Raw genomic sequence first — 20,165 nt, 5'->3', positions numbered from 1 at the left:
AGCTATTATTAGGATTCTATCTCATTTGATTATCCCCTTGTCTTGTTAAATTTCTAACTTTGGTAATTACATCATCCTGCAGTTATTAGAGCTGATCTTCCTCTTCCTTTTCTGGTTTGAAGCGTTCCTTATGTTCCCCGTATGTGTCTGCATTTTGTTAGTAAATGAAGCAATACCTATGCATATCACTGTATGCATATCTGTTTGTTACATTTGTGATGAATAATGCTACAGACATGACAGCAGGCATTAATTATTATTCTTTTTGCTTAAACAATTATTTGTGACCTTTCTGCTTAGTGGTTTTGATAAACAATTCTGATTATTATTATTATTAAAACGTCAAGTTGCTTTCCTCAATATAGAGCTGAAAATAATGAGTTTTTAAACAGCCCTCACAATGGATCTGAATTTGACCTTCTGATATAACGCGTTAATAGAAATCCATTTTTAAAAAAATGTCTAGCTTTGCACCTACAATAGGGCATTTTCTTTTTGATTAGTTGGCAAGAAGTGCTCTAATAGTCAAGTAAAAGCTTTCTCTTGTGAAATTAATTATATATTCTCCTGGTAGTTCTTAATTACAATTTTGCCTTGACACCAGTTTGCACCTCTCTAGTGTACTTCATGACTGAATGTTTTACTGCTGTATCCTTGACTGCTATACACTCAGAAAAAGGTAGTCAAAATGTGACACCTCATTTGTTATGGAGATAGAAATATGACCTATATGCCCCAAGTATAATCCCAAAAGATGGTTGCTCTCCTGCTCTACTCTCATTTGTGCTGTTTTAAAAAAATCATCAGCATAACCAATGATGAAGGGGTGGAAGGTGAGGTAAAAAGCTTTAACAACACCATTGAGGTTTCAGACATTGTTAGATGTTGGATGGAAAAGTGGACTGCATGTGGACTAATGGCTTGTCTGCTGGCCACTTCTATACATGTGAGTTAAGGTAAGGGGTATATATTGCCATTTCTATTAATCTATTTATAAGAAATTCTAGAAAGAAACTATTATATAGCAATGAGAATTCATTTCCATACTGGAAGGCTGTCTCCCTCTGCTGTGTAGACCACTGAGATTTGGGTGGAAATGTAAATTTGTTCTCTTGTCGGGTTGTTTGGAAATTACAGACATGTAAAATGTTTTCTAAGGACAAGAAATTGGAGCTCCTTTCACTTATGGTGAGATATAGGCCCAGTTCTACAAAAACTTACATCCTTAACTTTACACGCCTAGAGACAGATGTAACTTCACTCACTTCAAGCACATCTTGTCAACTAATCAGAAAAAAATTACAGATACAAAGGGCCTATTTTTCTGGACATTTGAAAACACAATTGACTTGGATGGAGCTACTCACATGTAAAATTAAGTGTGTGTGCAAGTGTTTGCAATATTGGGACCACAGTATGTGTGCGCACCACATCTGATATGTGTTCGGTTTATGGGAACTGTTTTAAAGACAAGAGATAATAGAGAAAAAAAAAAGATGATGGAGTTATATAAAATAATGAATTGTACAGAGAAAGTAAATCTGGTGCTCATATTTATCCTCTTTCATAAGGATGCCTTGAACCATCCTGGTTCATTGGCTCAATCTAGGCTCAAAATTTAAAAAATACCACTGTATTGAATAACTAATACAACACACATAATGAATTCATTGAAAGTCATCCATCCAATACTATCCCAGTCACTCGGGTTAGTTTTTGAGAAGATCACAGGTTGCCTGACAGTAAGCAGCCAGAGTTAGTTTTTCAAAATCACTGAACATCCACTGCTTCCATTGAGGTTGCTGGGAGTTTTACCCTTGGTTTCAATGGAAGCAGAGTAAAGTCAATGCTGAGTGTTTTTGAAAATCTCACTCACAATATTTATCCTGATCATAAATGTTAACAAGAGCATGAAACATAAATTGGAAACATTAATTAGAAAAGCATCTAATCTTTATTCAAAAAATTGTCAGTGATGGAGAATCCACCATGACCTTTGGTAAATTATTCCAGTGGCTAATTACTCTTACTGTTAAAAATTTATGCCTTGTTTCCAGTCTGAATTTGTCTAGCTTCAACTTCCACCCACTGGGTCATTTTATACCTTTCTCTGCTAGACTGAAAAGCCCATGATTAAATATTTGTTCCACATTTATTTATAGACTGTAATCAAGTTGCCCTTTAAAATTCCCTTTGTTAAAATAAACAGATTAAACTGCTTGAGTCTATCACTATAAGGCACATTTTTTAATCCTTTGTTCAGTCTCAGGGCTCTTCTCTGAATCCTTTCCAATTTATCAACTTCCTTCTTGAATTGTGGGCACAACAAATGGATACAGTATTTCAGCAGTGGTCACACTTGTGCCAAATACAAAGGTAAAATATCGATTTACTCCTAGTTGATATTCCCAGCTTTATGCATCCCAGAATCATATTAGCTTATAAATCAGATTTAGTAGAGTAGTGCCTATACACCAATCAAGAAGAGAGCACCACTGTGCTAGGGCCCAGGATTTCACACTCAATGACACTGTTATGTTTACATGGCAATAGACATCTCAATCCAGTTTTGCAAAGTATCATGAAAATCTAGTTTGTCTGCAAAGTCACATGAACCTTTTTTTACACCGAAAAAAACTCGACTTTATAACCGAGTGGAGGCAGCTGTGATTCACCAAACTGTCAACCACTCAAAACAACCTCACCAGGATGAGGTGAAGAAACTTACCATTATGGGGCCCCACCCAACAATCACTGAAATAAAAATAAATTCATTAGAAGCCTATTTACTGTGAAGTATGTGAATAGCACTAGATGACAGACAAAATGAAAAAAGATTAACTTCCCAAAGCAGGGCTGTCAGGGAGCTGATGGAGTGAAACATGGGTTACTGGTTACATTTCACTTCTGCCTGCTTTAGGAAAAAATAGCATTTACAGAATACTGGTGCAAGGCAGTGGCTCATATGCCAATATGATTAAGTAACAATTGCTTACAATTCCAGTCTGTGTTGTCAGAAGTCTCCCTTCCCATCACTGACAGCCGTTTTTCTTAATGAGCTGGGACACTAATCTTGGCTCTGATACTCTGCTCTCTCCCCACCACTGCTAGCCTGACAGGCTGATTTCTATGTAATGGATGTGCTCTTTCCTTTTCACCTAATTAGTTACATTTTATGGTAGTTGGTGTGGAACGGCAGCATCAACTACAGCTCCAGGAGGGTCACATTTTGGTTCTTGGTGTTTTTATTTTCTTTAAAGGAGCTAATGAATTAATTTAGCCATAACAATGTGTACTGTGCTAACTGAACCTCTTAATTAACAGGAAAAATTTCTTATAATAAAATATCCAGAAGACACAAATCACTAGGACTTAAAGGACAGGAAAAAAAATGCACCCAACAGGAAAAAACAAACATATTCACCTTCAAAGTTGGTGGGAAATGGGGTTTTCACCCGAAGATTATAGATTTCAATTTGACCCAAGTCAGCAGAGCCACTGAAGGCATTATTGGCTTGCCTAAGTGAATTGAGCTGATGGACTCTTTCCAGTTTGCAATGGACAGGACTTGCACATTACAAAATCACTACCACCAGGCTTGGTCCCCTTGCTGGAAGCCTCAGCAAAGACAAGGCAGAGTGACTGCATTATCCTCTCATTGCTAGAGAGCAGATTTGGGGGAGTATTGGTAGACATCTTGTACAGCTATTGACTAGGCTGCACCTATTGTGACTAAACAAAGAAACACTTCCGTTTCCAGCTGTCAGTCTGAACATCTTCTTCTTCTACTTAAAAGGAATTATGAAAAATGGAATTAAAAATAAAACCTAAGTTCTGTGATTAATAAATAGTAGTGCATGGAAGGTTTATAGTACATATCTTGGCTTCCATTTAGAATCTCAGCTCGTTTGAAGCCTGATCCAAAACCCATTGAAACCAATGGGGAGACTCAATTGATTTCAATGAGCTGTATATCAGGCTCTGTGAGCCCTGTTTTAAATGTCCTCTCCATAGTCAGACTTGGTTGTGGGTCATATTGTTGACCCTTTTCAACCTGAGCAGCTAGTCAAAGTTTGGGGCACTGGGGATGCAGGGCCGTTTTAAGACCTTCGTAGGACCTAGGCACACTTACCTTCGTAGGCCCCCTGATCAAAATAACTAATTTGATTTTAAGCTATTAATAAATAGTTTTTTAAATAAAAAAAAAAATTATATATAAAAAAAAATTCCGTAGGCCCTGAAAGTTTTGTAGGCCCTAGGCACTGGGCCTATTGTGCCTAATGGATAATACGGCCCTGTGGGGATGTTCCAGTTGGGAGTAGAAACTGATGGAGTTTGGTTTTTTTTTTTTATGCAGTTTTGTTTATTTACAGAGAATGTACAAAGTCTTGTGTCTCTGAACACAGAGGGAATCAGACAGTAGGACACAGGGTCATTTGTTCACAGCAGCAAGAGCACTCTTTGAGCTTGCATCCCCCACCCAAAAACCTCTTCTTTCTTTCAGGGCCAGCCATTGTGCTTTCAATTGCTCATTCAGGCTGTTTTCCCCCTTCAGTCTGTTCTTGTGTGGATTCAATTTCAGTGCAATCTCTACCCCACCCAAACAATACTTAGCCGATAGGTAGGGCTTATGCTTACATTTATGTTATCTGAAGAGTGAGTTCATACATACCAATCTCAATAGGGTTTTAACTCAACCCATAGCAAGATTTCACCCAGCTCATAACAATATGAAATCATGGCATTCACAGCTTGCATTTTAAGCGCAATCATCCTGGTTAGAAACCTACCAGCTGCTTAAAAATCAAATTTAGAGTATCAAGTACAAAATACAAATAAAGATAATTGGAAAGAAGTGCCAAATAGTCAATCCATTTCTGAGATCCCTTATTTGCAAACTACTATAGGGATTGATACATGTTTTTATGGTTCGATTCATAGCATTTTATCTGTAAGCAATCATAATAATAGAGGTATATTCACTACAGAATCATAGATGATTGATATGGAGACAACCTATTAATTTACTCAGTTCATCCCTCTGCCAGTCCGATATAGTACAATTTCTAGACTCATCAAAAATAATGCAATGTCAGTGGCAGATTAGCAGCAAAATAATAAATTAAGAAATATATGCAAGGGGTAAAGGTAAGTTTTCAGGTCCTTTTCTGTGAGCTTAATGGAGGCATTTCCTGTCTTGATATATTAACATTAGTGTTAATGGAAGTTGAGATTATATTGAGAGAGGAACTGAATTTGTAGTTTATAACCATATTTGGGTTGCCTAAAGCTAGGCTCCTAAATCCACATTTAAGGATCTAATTTGAAGTGGCCTGATTTTCAGAAGGAAGCACCTTCAAGTCCAGATCAATTCAATGGGAGCTGCCAGGGCACACCACTTACATCGAAGTGCCCAGATTTAGATTTAGGGTGCTTACATGAGGCATCTGCATCTGAAAGTGCTTCCCTTAATAGGTAAAAATATGATTATATTTGAAAATAAAATGTCAGATACTCAAGTGCACCAGGATTAGGCCTGGCAAACTTGAGGCATGGTGTAGGAAATCGGTGCAATTCCGCTGCTCCCTCCCACACTCTGGCTAGGAGTTAGTTTACTCCTTGTGCAAATTAAGGCCCTCTCACATGCAGGCTCTAACTTGCACCAACAGCGATGTCAACCTAGGGACTATTTCCCTAACTCAGGATTCCCGGAGCAGAAAGTATTCTGACCATATCCCTAGATGTCAGGGGATGGAACTATCGTCTTTTAAATACATTTTGGAGAAACTTTTTATAGGAGCATCTTCTTCTCCCAGATTGGAAATTAGGGTATAAATTTAGCCACAATGTCCTAAGATACCTCTGTTTAAGACAGTCTGAGCCCTAAGATTTTTCACAGCTTTTCCTTCCAGTTCCCAAGTGATCTCAGCTAATGAGCAGCGGTTTAGAAAGCTGCAAGAAGCAACATGGCATACCAATTTGCCTAACAGGTCAAAACAGCTTCCAGTAGGTCTGAAAAAACATACACTAGCTTGATATATTGAAGTGCTAATTTTTTTTGGCCTTAACTGTTTGATGGTGCTGAATTTCAATTTGAACACGTCTGTGCAGTTAAGATTCCTTTCTCCATCTACAGCTGCAGCAAGTATCTGGACCTCTAATCAAGGATCTGTTTGTCATAATTTAGCACTGATGAGAAAAGCAGTTGCCATCAGGAAAGAGTGACAGAAAAGAGACAGCTGCTTTCATATCATTTTAGTGTCCAGTTCTTTAATAAGCCAGAGGGGCCTATGGCCTGCAGGCTGTCCACTAATTAATGAATTTATGAGTAGAGAAGAATTATCAGCATGCAAACTATTTAAAGAGCAGGTGACTGTGCAGAGGATGAACATACTGACAAAATGAAGCTGATGAATAAAGTGACTGATCTGAAGGGACATTTAACAAAACAGTAAATTCCCCATTCCCCAGTATGACACCACTCAGAGCTCCTTTGAAATCCACTGTAAATCATTCAGTCATGACACCTCAGCCTGCAGTCTGTCTGGCACACAAGAGCTAAGGAGTACTGGGCATATGCAGCAACCAGGAAAGAAACCCCAGGTGTTGCAGGAAGCAGCACTGCTAATTCAGGATTTTTCTCTCTGAGTGAGAGCCAATGTTTGCACTGGTTCGCAGGAATTAGCACAGAAACAACCTGGTCCTACAAGAAAACTCACCAGCCCTTCTGACTGTTTTGCCTTTTGGACGGGGGATACCTGACAGCCTACCCCCACCATTCTCTTTCTTGAGAGGTGTGATAGGGCATAGGCTCCACACTGGCTTCTATGGGGTTAATAGAGCCCTAGAATGGCAGCTCAGGACGCAGCCAATTAGAGAAGGGCTGAGAGGAGCAGCCAGTCAGGGCCAGGCAGGCCCATATAAGAAGAGCTGCAGGGCAGAGCAGAATCAGTTACTCCCTGGAGTTCAAGGAGTGCTGGCTGGGCACGCACGCACGCACGCACGCACGCACGCACGCACGCACGCACGCACGCACGCACGCACGCACGCAGAACTGAGCAATGCTGCTAGCAAGGATTGGGAGAGCTAGAGTGAGCTTCTGGTTGGCTGCTGGGATTGACAGGCTGAAGCCTTGAGGCAAGGAGAAAGAAGGTGATGGGGTTGCAAGGAAGTGGCCCAGAAAAATGTACTGAGGAACTGGAGGAGATGCAATATGTGGCTGCCATCTACAGGGTCCCTGGGCCGGAACTCCTCTAGTCGCCACGGGGGAAGTGGCAGTTGAACATGGCCAGAGGGCTGTGTCATGAAGAGGATGCCGTGGTGCTTAGAGTGATGTTGGTCCAGGGGCAGAAGTGACAGCGAGTGAGGCACCATTGGGAGGGGGCGTACTGACTTGAGGCGCTAATCCGCAAGATGACCAGCACAAGGCGCCAGCATGGTGAGTGCAGCCCTGTTACAATAGGCCTCGCCTCTCCTCTCCTCCATGAGTTCTTCCAGGGAAACCAAATGGCTGCACTACCATCACAGGCTTTTTGTGGGGGACTGCCCCAGACTGTCTGGGTCTTCATCCAGAGTGAGGAACTCCGGGAACAGGGAGACATCCTCCAGATGCTGGCCACCTCTCTACTGAGATGGGTACAGAGACACTCCTTAATCACTAGAGTATGATGGCTGGATTATGGGATATCTCTGAGTAGGCAGCTGTGCATAACCTGGAAGTTTCAGTTTGCCGAGGGATTGTTTGAACCTCTTTTTTGTTTTAATTCTGGGCCAGGTTCTAATTCCCTCTCCAGCCACTTTGTGCTATTGTGCCAGCACAAAAAAGCTGAATTCTGGCCAAAGTTGGACTACAGAGATCGCCCCTGGCATACCTTGCTCCCGAACCTGCTGTCCCTCTGGAGGTGGGGGGGAGGGGCTGTTAAAGATGTGCACCGGATGTTCCAGGGTTGTGCTAGAGACCGGGCAGCGTAGAGCTTGATTCAGGGGAGAATTGAGCCCAGTGAATTGACAATGGGAAAATGAAAGCTTCATTTCTAAATATGCTAATATATGCAGTGTTTTCTAGCCTCCCCTTCCACTGTGCTAGCCTTAAAATGTCTTTTTCACAAAATCTTACAATCCCTGCGAACGCAATAGCCATGTCTGATGCCTCTTTCTTCACACGTTACATGCAGCATGCAAACTGCTCTGCATGTGTATGCACCTCATGCAGCTACAGAGCGTGCCTTTTCTACAAAAGAGCTTGAATGTCAGAGACGTGATACATTTTTCATAATGCTACTTTCACCTACTGCTTTGATGATTAAGGAACAAGAAAGAAAGTCAAGCAATTTGCCCAAGGTCAGACAAAGTGACTCAGTAACTATTTTAGCATTTGAATGCAAAACATATCCAGCATCTCTCAAAGGTTTTAAACTCCCTGTTTCCAACTCTTGCAGTTTTATCATGAGTTTCCTGCTAATGGTATTTTTCAAAAAATCCAGGTTCTGGAGTCCTGTGACTATGGGAGAATCTCAGCTTCCATTTTGTTTTTTAAGTAAGTTTCTGGCCCTCATGGCTGCAGAGAGAAGCTTGGAAAACCAGGGGGCAAATAGGAAAAAAATACCTGCCCACAATTATTATTAATTATTATTATTATTAAAATAACCTCAATTTCTAAACCTGTCTCTTTGATTGGTTTTGGGGGACAGTTGGAGTCTGTCCGATTCATGATTTTTGAATGCTTGAGGTTGGCAATACTGGTTCGTTTAGGGTTGGGGCTGTCATTTACTATATGATTGTACATCACCTACCACACGGGGACCCTGACCTAATTTAGGATTTAAGGCACTACTCCAATATATATGTTCATAGCAGTAATTAGTAAAGATTGTTGATACTGGACACTTAATTATCAGTGTGAATACCAGTGAGACACTGTACGCCCGCTTTGCAAATCAATCAGGTTTAATGTGCAAGGTTTTCTATAGATATACTAGTTAAATGCAAAGCCTAAAATGAACTACAATATATCATACTTGCTAAGCAGTCACTCAGAAGGCTGTATACAGGAACGACTTTCTTCAGAGGCTCCACTAGGGTGTGAGTGGCCTCTGGTCTGACCAGCAGCACCTCCCACGGAGTCAGGTGTTGATGGAGCATGCCTCTTTGTCTATGTAGTGACTTCTTATACCCTTCCATAAACAACTTTCACCTAATTACTTCTCTACTCATTATCATATATGCTAATTACCTACATTGGGTTTTCACCCTTAACTACATTCCATTTTCACCATGATAACCGGGGTTGTCAAAACAACATCTGGTGACAGGCGGGGTGGTGTAAAAGTATGCCCCTCGGCAATGAAACACTGTACCCCCAGACGTTCAAGGATAACTTGTTCCCATCACCATTATCTACGTGCAGCTGCAAGCATCCATGTTGTATATTTTGTCTTGTTACGTGCTGTGGGATTCAGAAACTGCGACATCTGCAAGGGTACTCAGTGGTCCTATTCATCTCTGCCAACTGGAAGATGTCATGCTGCAGGGGTCAGAATAGCCAAGCAGGCAACTGAAGCTATGCTAGGCCTGTAGGACAGTGGCCAAGCAACTCAAATTGTACTGGGCCTCCGACAAAGACGAGAGCATGAGACTCCTCCCTTACAAGCTGTATTCAGTCAGAATTGTATGGCAGACAGATGCCTTCTTTCTCATCAGGTGTGTGGATATAGCCTTGAGTTCTGACAGTGGTTTGTGCTATGCAGGGCCTTCCCGAGCCAGCAATGTAGGGAGGGGTTGTATTACGCAGTGCAGTGAAGTCACATGCTACGTACATAATGACTATATAGACCATACACTTACGGGACTGGAACGGCAGGTGTTGTCTTCCAGCTACAGTAACAAAGGCTTCTAGCCATCTGAATGAAAGGTGATCTCCTAACTTCTCTTCTCCTTCCTACAGTCAAAGCTCTAGAGTGCAATCTCTCTCTCCCTTCTCCTCTCCATGCCCACTCCACAGCCCGTGCTGCCCATGTTTTCAGTTATGTTTCCCTTCTGTGGGCACTCTAGTTGCGGGGACGTATATCAAAAATGTCCACTTCTGCAATTCCCCTCTGGCTTACGCTAGTAGAAGATAAAGGGGGACTCTCGCCCCATCGAGGAAGTCTGTGTATCTGGTAAGTCCTCTGATGTTAGTATCATAGTCATGATGCATGGGGGTGACTGGAATTCCAGGGGCACCTTCATCCCTGGTGTAGCTACAGTGACAACATCACCAAAGTCATTGACAAAGCCTTGAATGCTAACACAGGGAACAGAGATACAAACCCCCAAAGCCAGACCCATTGCTGAGAGCTTTCCCAAAGCCAGACCCATTGCTGAGAGCTTTCCCACACCCAGGCATACCACTGAAACACAACAGGGGTAGCACTGGGCAGTGATATAGTACCGACACAATCAAGTTACTGAGTAGTTTGCTATCTGTGATATAACTGCAGGCTGCTTGGAAGGCAGTTAGCAAGTTCCCCAAGACTGGGAGTGAAACTTTGTGAAGAATTTCACAAGGGCTAGCATGCAAAACTAATGACAAGTTTTAGGATTGTCAAAGGAGCCTAATGGGGTTAGAAACCCAAATCCATGTGAAATTCAGTGGGAGGTGGGACCTGACATCACAGCAATAGAAGTTTCAAGTTTTTTCAGGGGAAGGAGGAGAGAAGGAAATTCACTGCATTTCACCTTTTTTTAATTACCCTAATGAAATAATGCAGTTTGATTAAGCACCCATTTCAGGTTCATCAAGCACTGCCACCCCCAGTGAAGGCAATGGGAGTTGAGCAGCCCACAAAATCAGGCCCACAAAATGTACACAGCATGGGCAGTGAATGCAGACATGCAGTACTTTGCACTCTCTCATTTGGCATGTATGCAGATCACAGCAGCACCTAAGGGTCGCACATGGGCCTGTGCCTCTGGCATGCATCAACGTGACTAACATTTCCAGTAAAAGCTGATTATGCTCTGCTGGCCAAGTTACAGCATAAAATTAATTGCTTTAGCCACTTATTTTGTTTCACATGGAAACTGGCTTTTCGACACCCCCACGATCAGCTTTTTACCACCATCAGTAACCCATGAATTCTTCATTAATTTTATACTCAGGTGTATATCAGAGTTAGTGACCAGCGTTTGTGAAATGAACATAGTCCATTTTGTATGCTTACCTTAATGAACACAGCAGGATGTTTAAACAAAACCAGTGAAAATGCTGGATGTCTAGGAAACAAACAAACAAACAAACAAAAAATAAATAGAAAGAATGAGGCTGTATCAGAAACAATATACATTATATTAGCAGATGACTGCTTTGTACATGAGCAACATTTCAAAATGCATATCCATTTTTCGTTTAACTTCAGAAGCAGATGAAAGCTAGGATATGTTTGCTTCAATATTAATGTTCTGGCCCTAATGATGAGACCTGACTGCACATTGCATCATAAATGAAATTAATAATGATTGATATGTCCTCTGTTCTTCTATGAAAAGATTAATTAAACAACTAATTTCAGCATAAAAACTGTGCTTTCCTCTGGAATTCGCGAAGACCTGAATTTAATATTATAACCCTTCTATGGCTTATGCAGGTCATCAGTGTTTTACTTTTTATATTTAATGAAGGTCTAAAACTTTGAATAAAAAAAATCCAAGTTTCTAGAAGTGAAAGCAAGAATTACTTGTCAATCAGAAACAACTGCAATAATAATAACTAAAAATCATATTGTTTCCATTACAGTAAAAAATACTACAGATGTTGCAATGAAAGGATAAAGGTATATAAAATAATGAATGCTATAGGAATTGAAGATCAGGCATTCCTGCTCAGCTTTTTTTGTAATAGAAGAAGAGGGGATGCTGAACTAAATGGAACAGGAGCAAATTTAAAACTGATCAAAAGAAATATTTTTTTTCAAAAAATTCACATTTGGCTTGTGGAACCAATTGCCACAAGGTATCTTTGAGGCCAACAGCTTGACGGGTCATAGATTTCAAGATCAGAAGGGACCATTGTGATCAGCTAATATGCTGTCTCTTATAACACAGGCCATAGAACTTCCCCAGAATGGTTCCTAAAGTTTTAGTTTAGAAAAAACATCCAATCTTTATCTAAAAATGGTTAGCGATGGACACTCCACCATGACTATTGGTAAATTATTTCAATGGTTAATTACCCTCACTGTTAAAAAAAAAAAAAAAAAGTGCTTTATTTCTAGTCTGAATTTCTCTAGCTTCAACTTCCAGCCATTGGTTCGTGCCATACCTTTCTCTGCTACACTGAAGAGCCCATTATTAAATATTTGTTCCTCGAGTATGTACTTAGACTGTAATCAAGTCGCCCCTTAACCCTTCTCTTTGCCAAGCTTAATTGATTGAGCTCTTTGTGTCTATGCCTATGACTATATGGCATGATTTCTAATCCTTTAATCATTCTTGTGGTTAGTCTCTGAACTCTCTCCAATTTATCAACATCCTTCTTGAATTATGGGCACCAGAATTGGACACAATATTCCAGCAGTGGCTGCACCAGAGCCAAATGTAGTGGTAAAATAAGCTCTCCTATTTGAGGTGCCCTTGTTTATGCATCCCTGGATTGCATTAACTCTTTTGCCCACAGCATCATGCTGGGAGTTCACATTCAGCTGATTATCTACCACAGCTTTCAAATCTTTTTCAGACTCACTGCTTCTCAGGATCGAGTCCCCCATTCTGGAAGTCTGGCCTACATTCTTTATTCCTAGATGTACACACTTACATTTATCCATACTAAAATGCTCATTGTTTGCTTGTGCCCAGTTTATCAAGCTATCCAGATCACTCTAAATCATGACCTGTGTGCATCATTATTTAACACTCCCCCCATTTTTGTGCCATCTGCAAACTTAATCAGTGATTTTATGTTTTCTTCTAGCTCATTGATAAAGATGTCAAATAATGTAGGAATAAGAACTGATCCCAGCAGAACCCCACTGGAAACATCTCCACTCGATGATGATTCCCTGTTTACAGTTACATTTTGAGACCTATCTGTTAGCCAACTTTTAATCCATTTAATGGGTGCCATGTTAATTTTCTATTCTAGTTTTTCAATTAAAGTTGTATGGTAGAAAGTCAAATGCCTTACAGAAGTGTAAGTGTATTATGTCAACACCATTACCTTTATCAAACTTGTAATGTCATTAAACATATTTCAAGTTAGTTTAACAGGATCTGTTTTCCATAAAATTTCCATACATTTTCCATTAAATTTAGCCCTTGGGGTTCAGCTGTATTGGTTACTCAAGCAACCACAGCAGCCAAAGTTTGGCCTAAACCTTCTTCTCAAGCCTGACCTTCCCAAAGGGATTTCCCTGCAAGATATCTCAGTCCAAGGCTCTGGATCCTTCTGTTCCTTTTACATCTTAGTTGGAGCTAACCTGACTATATGACTTGGCAGCAATTCCACCATACTTTCATGCAGGTTTCAAGAGAATTGCGCAACAGAGCCACTATGCATCACTAAGCAGGATTCCTCATATCTGCCTGTTATGGATGTAAGTGGCTGTAAATTTGAATAGCTCATAAATATGCCTGACTTTAACACTGGATTTATTATATTTATTTTTAATTTTCCACATATTTGCTATAGTTTTAAGAGTTTCAGCTGAAGCTGTCTGGTCTATTTAAAGGGTACAATGAATTTAGCTATTCAAAAGGCACTTGATCTCACGAATGCACTTTGCTAGAAACAGGAAAGTCAGTCATTTTCCAGGCCAGTAGAAAGCTATTACTCACTGGAACACAAACAGATTGTGATAGGGAGAGCTCATGCCGATGGCTGGCAGTGTGAATAAGGGAAAATGCAAAACATGGCCCTTTATTGAAACAAGCTGTACAGATTCTATCTGTTCCAAACATTTGACCCGACTTTTTTTTTATCCTTATGATACTTCTGACAACAATAGGCTTATAGATTTATGTCATAAAGGCATTGACCTTTGTCAGTGAGAACATTTTGTGAAGCAAAAGATGTGATATGCGACTATGCTCTATAATTTTGACAATGACTGACTGCACAGTCTTCCTAGACATGGAAAAGCTTATGCTTATGTTTTTATATTGTTACCCTTTGATTAACTCCTGACTTCGGATGTACTTCATTACACAAACCTTTTCTAGTGAAATTGCTAGGTAAAGCCAGGGGTAATATAAAAAGTCACTGCTACTAAACTCCCCCCGAGGGGCTAATTTCTGGCTACAGAGTATAAGTACATGTGAAAAGCCATCGGCAGGAAGGGAACGGTGGGGTGCCATCACAGGGCCCTTCAAAAGCTACCGTGTGAGTAGTGCCGCCTAGGCTTTTTTCGTAGTCTCTCAGTCACAAACACACACTGTCTTTCTTTTTCATCACACGTGCCTTTAATCCTCAGTTTCCAAACATGGCGGGATGTAGCACAGGTCTACAGCAGGAGCAACCTTTCACACAGCTTTCACTTCTCCACCCTCTGAGCTTCCCAGTTATATATCCTCCCTACTACTAAACCAACTACCTCACTAGCCCAGCAATAGCCACCTGGTGTCACTAATCCCCACCAGGAACAGACTGGCTGATTCCCATTAAGCCTGCAGCCTGCTTTGTGCTGCAGCAACCTCCATGACCAAGGAGCTACAACTAGCACTCTGTCACAGGTGCAAATGTTCCACTTTGGATTGAGACTTCTCTCCAGATCTATAGCGATACCACTCCACTTGTCCTCCATGGTTCCAAAGAGTATCCCAGATTCGGGTCCAGGGACTAAGGGCATGTCTATGTATTTCAGTGTGTACAGACCCAGCCTGGCCAGAATTCTGTGCTTCCATTCATGCCCAAGGGAATAATTTGTGTTCTTGAGCAGTAGTTGTGGGTCAGGTGACACTTATGCCACCTGTGCAGTGTTCATTTTCTTTATGTTGGGGAGTAAAGATGAGAGACAGAATCTGGCCCATCATGTACAGTCCTACTATAATGCCTTTGTAGGTGTATTCAGTTACAGTTACAGTTACAATTCCATTCAATTTAAGAGCCAAAGTCAGCCATGGATTAAGCAAGCATTGTAGCTGTACTTTGTTCCAGTCTGTCTAGTCATAGGTCCATTGATGAATACAGCTTCCTTGTTTTCCTTTGTGTTCTATTCACAAAGGTTCCTATGCTATGCCAATCACCATGGTACCATGGGCTCAACAGAGTGAAAGTCCCTGCCCCACAGAGTTTACAAATCATGTAGACAAGACAAAGAGTAGAAGAGGAACACAGAGGCACAGTGCAGTGAAGTGACTAACCCAGGGACTCACCACTGGGTTTTTCAGTGTCAGGACTGGAATAAAAATCCATGTCTCCTAACTCTGAGTTCAGTGCCCTACCCACTAGATCACGCTGACTCCATTTTCCATACCATGACCTCATTGTTGGCCCTGGGGATCATGTAGCATGTATGCTGTATGGTATTCAGTGTTCACCTCTATTATTATTTGTTTAGCATTAACTATGTGCTCGGTGCTAGACAGTGCAAACAAAAATGACAGCTCTTTCTCTCAGGAGCTTACAATGTAAAGGACTTACCTTGCAAACTCTTACACATAACAGTTTTATTCACATAGGGCTTAATCCTGCTACAGTTGAAGTCGATAGGGAAAATCCCGATGATTTCAGTAGAGCAGGAAGCGGGATCAAGCCCATGAATAAAAGCATTGCCTTGTGTGAATAGTCCCAGAAACAATCATGTTGAAATACGGTGGAATAACCCAAGAAAACATATTTCCTGTCTTTTTTTCCTCCATAATTTGAGGGCAGCATCACCTGGATGCACCTCTCTCTTCATACAACTCTCTGCGTGACATACGGCGTTTCACTACACGCTGTAGCAGGTTTGCGCAAGCCCCCCCTTGCTGGTCAGGTCCTCTGTGCCCACAAACCACGCACAGACGTCAGCTTTCTCCTCCCACCAGTGCTCTTTATTTACAAACTTATCCCATCACCATCTACTAATATATACTCCGGCCTAAGAGCCCCGGGGCATCTCTGCTCCAGCCACAAGTCAAGGGAAGCTCTCCCTCTGCTGGCTGTTTGATCCCCCCTGCACTTCCTTCCTGGGCCTGGCCTAACAAACCCAGCAGCTGCTCCTCCTTAACCCATCCCATGCAGGGCTTACATAGCCTCTTCCCATCCCTTCTTATTAGGGCCCCAGTGGCAGGGGTTAAATCAGCCGAGCTGTTCCTAGCACCCTGTCACATACACCAGGACAGTGTTGACAAACATTGTGTTTCTACTACTCTTTGGTTTGATTATACAGAACACCTCCACCCTGCAAGGAGCACTTGAGTGAGGGAAAAATTGAAATGAATAATGTATGAAATCCAAGACCCGAAGCAAATGTTAAATAATTTCAAAATGGGCCAGAATCACAACAATTAAGTCGGTGACAAGCGAAGTCATTTTTCTAAAATATCAACCAACTTTTGTCCCTTCTGATAGATTGATTTGCAGAGCAGGAAAGGTCATTTCCCAGGCAGAGGGGAATTCTGCTTCCTACATGCCAGATATAATGAGAACCAATAAATTAGGCAAAGCTCCTGTTTAGCTAAGCTGAAATATTGATGCCCAGGCCCATATCGAATGCAAATATCTACATTAATCATTTTTTCTTTCTAGCCTGGAAACGTAGACCATGTTAAGACATGTTTTGATAGACCTATACATCATAGTTACAGCAACATTAGAATGTGTACCACTGACAGAATACAAATATAGTGTAACACACTGAGTAACTTCATTTTCACCCATGTGAATTGAACTTGTAGTCGTTGGTACTGTATTAGGATTTAGAGAGGCACTGAGGGTGAGCTATATGGCTCAAGGGGCCTAGGATATAAAACCTTTAAATCTCTAAGTCACTATCTCAATTGTAATCCAGATGACTAGAAGCTGCTAGATAAACTGCATGAAATGAACTGGTTTCTGTCCAGTTCCAAGACTCTCCATATGGCCCTCTTTTGGGCAGCATGGTCTTCAAGAATTTAAGGATTGAACAGCCATGGAGAATAAGCTAGTGGGGGGTAGTATTTGTATTCACTCACTCCTTTCTCTAGGCCCCAATTCATCAAAGCACTTAGGCATGTGCTTAAAATTGAGCAGGTGCTTATGTCCATCCCTATGCAGCTCAACACTTCAGCAGAAGAGCTTTGCTGAATGGGGGGACTTCAGTGTGTGTGGCATTCAGAAGCCAGGGTGATGAGCATCTAATAAACCTGGGTAAAATTAAACAAACTACCCTCCTCCCTCCTTGAGATGACAGTTGAGGTACTTTGGAAGAACAGTGCGGGGAAGCTTGTACGACTGTTACCCATGTTGTGCCTCTCCTGCACATATACACAGATAACTTCAGTTGCCAGGAATGTCACTTTGGCTCCGTTAGCAAGCACAAAAAATCGAAGGAGCATTTGTCTGTGAATTTTTTGACCAAACAGAAAAAAAATGGCAAATATTGTTGAATCAGCTCTAATATGACATGATGGCATATATGGGGCCTGCTCCTTGGCTCCCAATACGGCTCCTTTGCATTGCTCTGCAATCTTAACGCTGCGCTGGCAGGACAGCTGGGGCTCTTCCCTGTGTAAGGGGGAAAACCTGGCTGGTTTTGCACCTTGCCCTGACGTGGTGGGTGAGAGCATTCCCAGCCTGGGGTGGGGGGAGGGGGGAAGATTTACCTTGTAAGCTCTCAGCTGGGAAATGCATTCCAGTGTGGGTAGAAAGACATGTTAGCTCTGGTGGAGCTGGCGCACCAAAAAGAGCAATGTAGCTTAAGTTAGCCCCGCCAGCCGATTGGGTAGGTACCAGGTGGCTAGCCCCTGGAGTCTGGGGAGTTTGTAATCAGGCGGCTAGTCCGAGCTATTGCCCATGTTACCCCTGGCTAAACTGGTAGCTCTACTTGAGTTAGTACATCTCTCTCCTCCCACTGGCAAGCACACTCCCAGATACATCTTTTGGGACAGGGACCGTCTTTTGGGTCTGTGTTTGTACAGCATCTAGCTGTCCTGGTCCATGACTGGGGCTGTCCTGTACTACAATAACGTAAGTAATACAATGACAATATTAATAACTAAATAAGATATTTATAGTGGAGCCTGATTTCCACCTTAGTTAAGGATGGTCTACTGCCACTCCATAATAATACACGAATGCTCACTCACCTTTCTAAAACAGTTACACATTTGTACATGGTTTTGGATGTAAAGTTTCATCAAAGAGACATTAAAAAATGCTTAAAATGTTGATTTTTTGGTCTTTTTTTTGGCAGTATTTTACAAGTTTCTAAAACAACCAAACTATAAAAACACTGCAGAATAGCACAGAGGAGAGTGAGTTATAATATATTAATGTATGCTCCAGGGACCATATCTTTTCTGATTCCAGTGTTCTCTGCTTTGGGCCTGGATTGTGATATCAGTTCCACTCATGCATATCCAGAGTAAAACAGCTAGATTGAAGGAGAGTTATTCTGGATCTTTACAGGGAAACTAAGACCAGGATAAGAACATTACCTCTGGATGCTGAGAATGAACGCACAAAACTGCCAAAGCATGCTCTAACTTATTTATGCCATTTGCAGCCTGGGTGGAAATAGTACAGTAAATATTGGAAATTTCACAAGAGGGCCTATTATTTCCAACTCAGTCTGGTAGATTCAAGAAATTTAGATAAATACCTGGACTTTTGGGTGTTAACCTGACCATCTGCAGGTTCTCCCATTACTATGTTGTTTTATTTGTCTTTGTGTAACTACTGATAAGGCCCAACCATTTCTGGTAATCGTGTGAAATCAGTTTATTTAATGAGTATTGGGACAGAGATAAAAGGAAGGCTTGTGTTCAAGAAGTTCTCTTGTTTTGTTCATATTTATCTCAAAAAAGCCCTTCCAACATTTAAAAAAAATTTAAAATGGATGTTTATTTTTGGTCAGTATTAAAAACAACCCAGCCCTTCTTCATCCAAATTACAAGCAGTATTTTGAGCAAACGACTGTAGGTGTTAACAGTTTTATTTAAGAAGGAGGGTAGGTGAAAAGCACCTAGTATAAATCTAATACCAAATACTGTTGACATATTTAGTCTGATGAGGGTAAGGAAAACAAATTGCTGGCAAAATACCAAAACAGATGACTTTTTTGTCTCCAACGTGTCAAGCTGCTTGCACACCAACTGTCAGACTGTCATTTATCTTTGTTAGTAGGACCCTGAGTGAAGTAAGAATCACATGAAGAAAAGTGACTTTTCCAGGTAAATTACTTCAGAAAGCAGCAGTGGCATCGTTGAGACCCTTTATAGATTAATTATCCATCTTGTCAGTTACCATTTCCAATGCAGCTACAGCAGGAGCAGTGGGCCAGAAATCCTGTTGAACACTCTGTGTTCAAAAAGCATAAACAGCAGATGCCTAAATATTTCATTGAAATGAAATTGGAAACTCTCCCTCTCTCTCAAGGAAGAGAGTTTCTCTTCAGAGTTTACAGTTCTCAAGGAAAGAAAGAGAGGAAGCGAGAGAACACAGAATGTTCCTCATACAGAAGAGACATTCAGGCAAACACTGATGCAGGTGCTTAATTTTACTCATGTGAGAAATCCCATTGAAATGTGAAAGTGTTTGCAAGATCAGGGCCTTCACAGATAATTCCTGCAGGTTTAAAGTTGTATCTTTGGTGGCTTGTGGGGAAGGAGGAGAATGGAATGGAACAAAATTAAATACTTTTTTTGCTGTTGAAAGGTTAACATTTTCTCTTGATTGTATTTTTCTCTACTCCTTTAAGTGTTAGGCTTTAGCACTCTCAAACTGCAGGCTTAGTGATGGCTCAGCAAAAATGAATTCAGGCTAAGAAATAGTTAATTCTTTTAGTGTAGATATTTAAAGAGCCCGTCAATGGTAAACTTCTCACTCAGCTGCCAACATCGTGCACAGTGTCCATATTTACCCCCTCCAAGAATTTTGCAAATATTATTGCCTTGCATAACAAGAAATCATAAACCTCAGCCTAAGCTGCCACCTGAGCTTGGCTTGTTCATAAAGTGTCTCACTGCAAAGTCCTTTGTCCCCAGCTCAGGGAGGATGTGCAACTTTTGGA

The 20,165-nt window shown here is 41.2% G+C and overlaps 1 long non-coding RNA gene across 1 annotated transcript in view; it reads right to left on the bottom strand.

Moving 5' to 3' along the window:
* The window catches only part of LOC137143473 (uncharacterized), a 306,883-nt gene that overhangs the window by 94,225 nt on the left and 192,493 nt on the right, over positions 1-20,165 (bottom strand). The window contains exon 2 of the long non-coding RNA XR_010917168.1: positions 11,202-11,253. This is a non-coding gene — a long non-coding RNA (uncharacterized lncRNA). The remainder of the gene's footprint in view (positions 1-11,201; positions 11,254-20,165) is intronic.

This window comes from Emydura macquarii, unplaced genomic scaffold, assembly GCF_026122565.2.
Source record: "Emydura macquarii macquarii isolate MOO-44397 ecotype Brisbane River unplaced genomic scaffold, CSIRO-AGI_Emac_v2 contig_3328, whole genome shotgun sequence".
In the NCBI taxonomy this organism is placed as follows: Eukaryota; Metazoa; Chordata; order Testudines; family Chelidae; genus Emydura; species Emydura macquarii.
This window is presented reverse-complemented; position numbering and strand designations above follow the sequence as displayed.